The 10,312-nt window shown below is 39.2% G+C and overlaps 1 pseudogene; it reads left to right on the top strand.

Annotated features, from left to right (window-relative positions):
• Positions 1-835: 835 nt before the first annotated feature.
• On the top strand, positions 836-9,155 carry LOC102027233 (annotated as a pseudogene).
• The last annotated feature ends 1,157 nt before the right edge of the window (positions 9,156-10,312 follow it).

Genomic DNA, 10,312 nt, shown 5'->3' on the forward strand with positions numbered 1-10,312 from the left:
AAAGGAGTCACTGATGAGGAGGTAATCCACTATTTTTCACAACCCTTAGGCTGTAACTACTTATTAGATCTTTCTTGCATATCTCTGTTTTCCTGAGAAACCACTTTGAAGATACCAACATGTATTACAGCAGCCATTGATAATTTCCTACCAATCTGTCCATAACTCTATAATGTTTCTATTGTTCCTATGCTATTCCATAAATGGATATGTTTATCACTATGTTTTCAACAACAACCATTGAGAATAGTCAATGATTATTTAATTGATCATCATGTATAGCTCTATTTGTTTTCCCTAGCAACACTTTGAATAAACCAAAGTATAGTACAACATCCATTGATAATTTCCTACCATCTTTGTCTGTAACTCGCTATTATATGTCTATTTGTTTTCCTGAGAAATTATCTTGAAAATACCAATAGGTAAAATAACAACCATTGATATTGTCTTACCACTTTGTCTGTAATTCAGTAAATCCCCCTATTACTATGTTATTCTTTTTTTACTCTTTTAAGTAAATAAAAAAGCTATACTATTCAGAGTAGCATGAAGAAATACTAAATGCTTAGCAATTCAGCTAAAAAAGGAAGTGAAAAACCTCTACAAAGAAAACTACCATACTCTGCAAAAGGAGATTAAAGAGGACATCAGAAAATAGAAAGATGTCTCCCATTTCTGAATAGTCACAACCAGGGCCTTGGGATGGGGAGATGCTGAGGGTTTTGGGAGATAGCTTGGTTGCCAGGTGGGTTGGGTCAATAGATATGACCTTCATTGAAGTGGCAGTGGCTGAGCTGGGCACCAGGAGTGGGAAGCAACAGCATGGCTGGAAATGCCAGTCCATTCCTGTGGGAACAAGAAGGAGATGAATCATCACGATGAGATGGAGGTGGACTATATTACAAAAAAAAAGGGATTAGCTCTGAGGATGAGGACACAGAGAGCTCATCAGTGTCAGAGGATGGTGACAGCTCAGAAAAGGATGATGAAGACTGTGAAAGAAGAAGGATGGAATGTTTAGAGGAATGTCCAATCTTGATAAACAGTTTACAGGCCTCAAAGATCAACTTTATAAAGAATGACTAAGTCAGGCAGATGCAAAACTACAAGAAGTCATATCTGGAAAAACTCCAGAATATTTGAAACCACTGTCAACCTTACAAGAAAATATGCAGATTTGTACCAAGGTAGTAGGAATCTATAGAGAGCTCTCCTTAGAATCTGTAAAGAACAAATATGAATGTGAAATTCAAGCTTCTTATCAGCATTGCAAGAGCAAAAAACTTTTGTTACATGATCCAGTTCAGAGTGAGCTAGAGAAAATAAGAAGGCTGGAGGAGCATGTTCTGCCAACACTGAGGTTCTTGGCTGAGGCCTGAGCCCACTCAGTCTGCCGCCTGGGGAACTCGGACCAGTGCCCCATGTCCACAGATATTGAGGTTTATGGCTGACGACTGGACGCCCTCAGTCAGCCATGTGGGGAGCTTAGACCAGTGAGCCATGTCCCGCTGACACTGATGTTCATAGCTGAGGACCAAAAGAGAGAGGTAAGCTCCACCAACTGCCTCAGGACTCTGGTCTGGGTGACCCACATTCCACAGACACTGTGGTTTATGGCTGTGGCCCGTGAACCCTCAATCAACCACCTGGGAACCCTGGTTCTGAAGGCCAGCATTCCACTGCCATCACAGTCCTCATCTGACCCATGTGCTCCACCAACTGCCTGGGGATCCCGGACCTGGTGGCCCACATCCTGTGGCCATCTTGGGGCAAGCCTGAGAGCCAGGAAATCTAGAGAAGCTAGAGAATTTTGGCGAGCTGCTCAGGAAGGGTCAGGCTCAGAGCTTCACCTCTGGCATTCATAATGACAAGACAAAGGAGCAAAATGCAACCTCAGAACTCCATCCCACCCAGAAGTCCAGGAGACATCAACATAGGACAACTTGGAAGTCACATCCCTGAAATCACTGAAATGATCACAACTGAACTAAAGAAAAAACTCCATCAGGCTACAGAAGAAATCAGATCAGAAATAATCTCTCAAGTAAAAAATGAAATATCAAAAATAATGAAAGAATTTCTCAGGACATGTAAAGAAGACATATATGAAAAAATGGACAAGCATAGAAAAATGGTGGAAACATTAAATAAACGATATAAGAAAGAACTAGAATGCGTGAAACAGGTTCAAAGAGATATCCATGAAATCAAAACTTCCATTGAAAGCTGGCAAAACCTCATGAATGAAGCCAAATATAGACTTTCAGATCTTGAAGACAGCATTGCAGATAAGGATAGCAAAGGAAAGATATATTAAAAATAACAAGGAACCAGGAAATATCAATTCAACTGGTGCAAGGCGATGCAAAGAGAAACAGTATAAGACTAATTGGTGTCTATGAAACATCAACAGTCAACACAAATGATATACAAAGAATATTATCAGAAGTAATAGCAGAAAGTTTCCCAACAATGGAAAAAGAATCCGACATACAAATAAGTGAGGCATATAGGACTCCAACTAGCCATAAGTAAAATAAAACTAAACCTAGACATATAATAATGAAGATCCAGAAATCCAGCAAAAGAACAGAATATTAAAAGCTGTTAGAGAAAGGAAACAGATCACCTATAAAGGAAAGCCCATTAGAATCATGGCAATTTCCTCAACACAACCCATCAAATGAAGAAGAGCTTGGAGTGAAGTATTCCAGGTCCTAAAACAAAACAAATTCCAACCCAGATTGATGTATTCTGCAAAAAATCTTTCAAATTTAATGGAGAAATAAAATATTTCCAGGACAATGAACAACTGAAGAATTTCTGAGCACCAAACCAACCCTAAAAGAGAACTAAAATATATTATAGAAAGGGATAAAAATAACCACAATTTCAAGAACAACAAAACAAAGGAACCACCAGGCAGAGCAAGCAATTAAACAGAGAGTAAAAGTAGGAAATCAGCAGCTGGTAAATAACATGACAAAGATAAGCCAACACATATCATTTATAAACATTAATGTAAACGATCTAATTCACAAATCAAAAGAAGCAGCCTGGCAGAGTGAATCAAGAAACAAAATCCAACAAAATGCTGTATGCAAGAAACATATTCAACTATAAAGGAAATTCATACACTGTAAGTCAAAGGTTGGTAAACAATTCTCCATGCAACAGGAACCCAGAAAACACTGGGGTAGCTATTCTGATTGCAAACAATATGTGCTTCAAAACAAGAATGATCAAACGAGAAAAAGAAGGTCACTATATACTTCATAGGGGAAATTTTCAAGAGCAAGAAATAACAATCATAAATATGTATGCACAAATATGGGACACCCAACTTTATAAGACAAACCATAATAGATATCAAAAATCAAATAACTAATAACACTAGTGTACTGGCAGATCTTAACACCCCATTGATAGAAAGAGATAGGTCAACTGGATAAAAAATCAGCAATGAAATAACAGAACTGAGAAAAACTTGTGAACCAATGGAATTAGTAGATCTCTAAAGTTTTCCACCCAAAAACATCAGAATACATATTCGTATCAGCTGCACATGGGATGTTCTCTAAAATAGACCATATACTAGCCCAGAGAACATGCTTAACTAAATGCAAAGGTATTGAAATTATCCCATGCATATTATCTGACTATAGTGCAATGAAATTGGAAATTAATGGCAAAAGAAACCACAAAAACTCCATAAAAACATGGAAATGAGCTAATAACCTTCTCAACAACCAATGGGGTACAGATGAAATTAAGAAAGTAATTAAACAATATCTACAAACAACTGAAAATGAAAATATAACTTACTGGAATCTGTGGGATGCACTGAAAGCAGTCTCAGAGGGAAGTTTATAGTGGTGAACTCATACATCAGGAAAACAGAACAAGAATAAATAAATAGCCTAATTGCACACCTCAAACTTTTAGAAGAAGAAGAAGAAGTCAAGCCCAAAGAGGGGAGGAGATTATAAAAATCAGGGCAGAAATTAATGCAATTGAGACAAAGAAAACCCTACAAAAAGTAAATGAATCAAAGAGTTGGTTCTTTGAAAAAGTAAATAAAATTGATAAAGACAGGAGGAAATTATAAAGATCAGGGTAGAAATTAACTCAATTGATATGAAGAAAACACTACAAAAAAATTAATGAATCAAAGAGTTGGTTCTATGAAAGAATAAATAAAATTGATAAGCCCCTAGCCAACCTTATCATAAACAGGAACAAAAAAACTCAAATTCATGCAATAAGGAATGAAAAGGGTTAAATCACTACAGGTCCTATAGAAATGCAGAAGATCATCAAAATGTACTTAGAAAAACTATACTTCCATAGGACAGAAAACACACAAGAAATGGACAGATTCTTAGATATGTATGAATTATGAAAGTTGAATGAAGAAGATATAAAACTCCTGCATAATCCAATATCAATTAATAAAATTGCAAACATGATTAAAAATGTACCAACATGGGCTGGGAGCACCAGTCTTCCGAACAGCTGGCTCCCTGCCTCGTAGGCTCCCAGAAGGAGGGGCCCAGGCACATGGGGAGCCATGGACAGGGAGCACCGGTCTTTGGGCTGGTGCGCTCCCTGCCTCATAGGTGCCCAGAAGGAGGGCTTCCAGCATACGGGGAGCGACAGTCTTTGGACCGGCTGGCTCCCTGCCTCGTAGGTGCCCGGAAGGAGGGGGCCAGGCTCACAGGGAGCCACAGGCGGGGGGCGCCAGTCTTCGGGCTGGCTTGCTCCCTGCCTCGTAGGTGCCTGGAAGGAGGGCCCCCGCACACGGAGAGCCATGGGCAGGGAGCACCGGTCTTTGGGCTGGCTCACGCCCTGCCTCATAGGCACCTGGAAGGAGGGCTTCTGGTGCACGGGAAGCCACGGGTGGGGAGCACCAGTCTTTGGACTAGCTGGCTCACTGCCTCATAGGAGCCCAAAAGGAGGGGCCCAGGCGCACAGACAGCCATGGGTGGCGAGCGCCGGTCTTCCAGCTGGCTCGCACCCTGTCTCACAGGTGCCCGGAAGGAGGGCCCCTGGCGCAGGAGGAGCCACACAGCGGCGAGCACTGTTGTGTGCCGGCCCTTAGGCTGGCCACTGCCACTCAATTACGAACAACCATGACACAGAGAAACAATCACACAATTGGCCCACCATGTACCAGCTGCAGATGCCCACCCATGGACGTGTGTGAATCATTCAAACATGGAGAAACCCCTGAGAATATATGCCATGCAAAGGGTCACTCTGGCTCCTGCCATTGAGAACCAGAAAGGTCCAGAGTCAGCGGAGGAGCAGCTGCTGAACAAGGACTCAGAGAACATGAGAATGCAGACTAAGCCCGAGGGGTCAGAGGTCCTGTGGACTGGGGTCATGAGAGCCACTCGGAAGCTGTAAACCAGGAGGACCTTGCACAATACCTGCAGAGACTCCCTGGAAACCATTCTTCCCCTGACAGTACAGGCTGTGGTGGAGCTCCGGAGAAGTCTGCAAGCAGGATTCCTGCTGCCTGTGCTGACAGTTAGGGAGAGGACACTAACTGGTTGTGGGGTCCCAATGCGATGGGAGGCTGGAGAGAAAATGCTACAAAAAATGGCTTTCGCCCCAGACGGCTCACTTGATTTTTGACAACCCTTAGGCTGTAACTACTTATTAGATCCTTCTTGCATATCTCTGTCTTCCTGAGAAACCACTTTGAAGATACCACCATGTATTACAGCAGACATTGATATTTTCCTACTAATCTATCCATAACTCTGCAATGCTTGTATTGTTCCTATCCTATTTCATAAATGGATGCATGTCTATTATTATGTGTTTCCTACAACAACCATTGAGAAAAGTTAATGATTATTCAATAGGTCACTCATGTATAGCTCTATTTATTTTCTTTAGAAGCCACTTTGAGGATACCAAAGTATAGTACAACAACTATTGATAATTTCCTACCTCTTTTGTCTGTAACTCACTATTATCTGTCTATTTGTTTTCCTGAGAAACTATCTTGTAGATAACAATATGTAAAACAATAGCCATTGATAATTTCCTACCACTTTGTCTGTAATTTGGTAAAACCCCCCATTATTATGTTATCCTTCTTTTACTCTTTAAAATAAAAAAAAAAATGTACCAACAAAGAAAAGCCCAGGTCCTGATAGATACACAGCTGAATTCTGCAAAACATTCAGAGAAGTTGTATTGCCAACATTCCTCAAAATCTTCAATGAAATTGAAAAGGAAGCAATTCTCCCTAACTCATTTCTGGAGGCAAGTATTATACTAATACCAAAACCAGAGAAAAACCAAACCAAAAAAGAGAACTGTAGGCTAATCTCCCTAATGAACACAGATGCAAAGATACTCAATAAAATACTAGCAAACAGAATTCAGCAAATGATAAAGAAGATTCTACAGCATGACCAAGTGGGATTCATCCCAGGGATGCAGGGATGGCTCAATAGATGCAAATCAATTAATGTAGTATACCATATCAATAGAGCCAAAGACAAAAAGCACAGGATCATCTCAATAGATGCAGAAAAAGCTTTTGACAAAGTCCAACACTCACTCATGATAAAAACACTTCAGAAAATTGGAATAGATGGTCTTTACCTCAAGCCAATCAAAGCCAACTATCACAAACCAAAGCCAACATTATATTAAATGGACAAAAAATGATAGCTTACATTTTAAAATCAGGAACAAGACAGGGATGTCCACTCTCACCACTCCTATTAAACATAGTTCTGGAAACATAAGCCACAGCAGTTAGACAAGAGAGATATATAAAAGGAATAAGGATAGGAAAGGAAGAAGTGAAATTATCAGAAATCACAGATGACACAATACTCTACATGGAAGACCCCCAAAACTCCACCAAATGATTCCAAGAACTAATCAATGAATTCAGTAGCATAGCTGGATACTAAGGTAACACTCAAAAAATCAATAGCATTCCTATACACAAACAACAAACACACTGAGAGAAAAATTAGGGAAACCATACCTTTCACAATAGCATCCAATAAACTGAGATACTTAGGAGTCAATCTCACAAAAGAAGTAAAAGATCTATACAGTGAAAACTGCAGTACTCTGAAAAAAGAAATTGAAGAGGATTTCAGAAAATGGAAAGATATTCCTTGCTCATGGAAAGGAAGAACCAACATTGTGAAAATGGCCATGCTTCCAAAATTGTTATACACATTCAATGCAATCCCAATTAAAATATCATTAGTATACCTCACAGATCTACAGAAAACACTCCTAAAATTCATCTGCAGCCAGAAGAGACCTAGAATAGCAAAAGCAATCCTGTGCAACAAAGACAAGTCAGGTGGCATCACAAACCCTCACTTGAAATAATACTACAAAGCTACTGTGATAAAATCAACACAGCATTGGCAAAAAAAAACAGACCTGAGGATAAATGAAACAGACAGGAAGATGCAGGCACAAACACAAACACATTCAGCCACCTTATCTTTGACAAAGGAGCCAAACAATTTCACTGAAAGAAAGATATCCTCTTTAATAAATGGTGCTGGAAAACCTGGCTAGCCACATGTTGAAGACTGAAACTAGACCCATGTCTATCACCATGCACCAAACTCAAGTAAAAATAGATTAAAGATCTAAATATTAAAACAAAAACATTAACTATACTGGAAGAGAAACTGGGTAAAAGTCTTGAAGATGTACGTGTAGGCAGAGTTCAAGAACAAACACCAAACTGCATGGGAACCACTTCAAGGAATCAACAACTGGGATCTCATCCTATTGAAAACTTTTTGCACGTCAAATGAAATCATCAGCACAGTAAAAAGAAAACCCACAAATTGCAAAAAACTTTTAGCCAACTGTTCCTCAGACAAAGAACTTTTATTGAGAACATATAAAGAATTTTTAAAAATCAGCCCCCATATTCAAAAACCCAATACAAAAATGGGAATCTGAGATGACTAGATACTTCTCAGATGAAGAAATATAAATGGAAAATAAATACATGAAAAAATGTTCAATATCATTAGTTATTCAAGAAATGCAAATGAAAACAACACTGAGATTCCATCTCACCCAGGAAAGTATGGCTATCATTAGAAAAACAACCAATAACAAATGCTGGAAAGGCAGTGGGAAAAAAGGAACCCTTCTCCACTCTTGGTGGTAGTGTAGTCTGGTGCAACCACTGAGGAAATCAGTCTGGAGATTCCTCAGTAAACTAGGATTGAAGGTCCCATTCAACCAAGCTATTTCCCTGTTGGGAATTTTTCCAGAAGAACTAAAAACATCACACCACAGGGATCTATGTGCACCCAAGTTTATAGAAGCGCAATTTGTAATAGCTAAATTGTGGAAGCAACCCAAATGCCAATACAATGAGGAATGGATAAAAAAGATGTGGTAATTTTATATAATGGAATATGAATCAGCTATAAAAAAAGATAAACTTGAGGTTATTATAGGTAAATGGATGCAACTAGAGACCATACTGATAAGTGAAATAAATCAGACCCATATGTGTTAACACTGTATTGTTCCACTAGGTAAAGACCTGAAAGAGTAAATAAAATATGAAAGGTACAATAGATATTGTAAAAGGGAAACAAACTTCTCAAAAGGAAAGAACAACTGGGATAAGGGAAAGGGGAAAAAAAGAAAGAGGGAAAAATACACACATATATATATATATATATATATATATATATATATATATATATATATATACAAGATAGCTAAGATAATTTTACTACTAATTTCTATTGCTTTATAGAAAGGGACACTTAATGGTTAATGATTTGATCAATCTTACAGGCCTATATTTGTTTAATTAAGTAACCAATTTGAAGATAACAATATGTAATACAAAAACCATTGTTGATTTCCTATCACCTTGTCTAAAATTCTGTATTGATTATATTGTTTTTGTGTTGTTTTGTTTCTGTATGTATGTACATTAATATGTATTCATTCCTCTATCTTTCAAATAAAAAAAATTAAAAGAAGGCTTGAGGACGCAGACACAGCATTGACATCAGCACAGAGCTGTTGAATGTTGCACTTCAGTCAGGAAAAAAAAGAAGGATCCCTTTAGTCCTGACCAAAAAAAAAGCCTGTGGTCACTGAGAGAGGCAGTATAGGTCATCATTCCCATTGCAAAACAAAATATGTGACACCCTAAATTTAAAAGAGAAGTTTAACTTCGCTTACACGTTCAAAGAATTCAGTCCATGGTTGGCTGGCTCCAAGGCAGGAACGTCATGGCAGAAGAGCATGGAAGAAAAAAGCTGCTCACTTCTGGTGGTTGGGAAGCAGAGCAAGGGAACGATGCCAGAGGAAGTGGTCAGAGACCTGATATAGTACTCAAGGTCATGCTGCCATGACCCACCCAGACACAAATAGAAGTGTGCTTTACTAATCTGCCAGGTGGATCCCAAACACTCAAGTTGACAAATAAGCTTCACCATCAGAGAAGCATAGGGGCTTCATTGCTAAAATCCTTCCCATGGTTCACTGAGAGTAAGTCAAAGTCCTCAGCAATGGCCCAGAAGACTGCGCATGATATAGCTCTCATTACCTCTCTGACCTCATCTACCTCTCCCTTGATGTGTTAGCCATACTGCCTCACTGTTCCTCACATACGCTAGAGTGTCACCCTACCACTTCTGAACTAGGTGGAATTCTTTTTAGAGTTCCACCCTACCACTTTTGAATTAGCTGGAATGAATATCTCCCAGATACTGATTTCTTATAGGTTTCTCCTGAAATGTGACTGTGAGAATTTCCTTGACCACTCTTTCTAGGAATGCTCCTCTGATCTCTATTTCATTACCCTGACTTAATTTTCATTGCAGAAATTACCATCACCTGACAAATTATATGCTCACATTTTTGTGCTGAATGATTTCCATAGAATGTAAGTTCCGTGAAGGCAGGGATTTTTTAATCTCTCCATACAACTATATGCACCTAATACCCATAAGAGTTCATGATACATAATGTGGACAGAATAAATGAATAAGCCAATGAATAAGCAAATGCAAAGTTATATAGGAGACACACCTAGATTACGACCAGGTATGATAGGATTTATTTGAGTTACTTAGTGTCCTTTTGGCCCCTAGGAGACGCTCCTGATCCTGAGACAACGCGAAGGTTGTGCCGTTCCTCACCATTCCTGACAGTAACCGACAGATACCTAGCCACACCAGGCCACCTGTCAAACGCTCCACCCCATCTGCCCCTTTGGGGTTGTGTGGCTAGGTTCTTAGGCAGGCAATTCTCATTAGATCTATTC

This window comes from Chinchilla lanigera, unplaced genomic scaffold (assembly GCF_000276665.1).
Source record: "Chinchilla lanigera isolate Chin_1 unplaced genomic scaffold, ChiLan1.0 scaffold00142, whole genome shotgun sequence".
Lineage (NCBI taxonomy): Eukaryota > Metazoa > Chordata > Mammalia > Rodentia > Chinchillidae > Chinchilla > Chinchilla lanigera.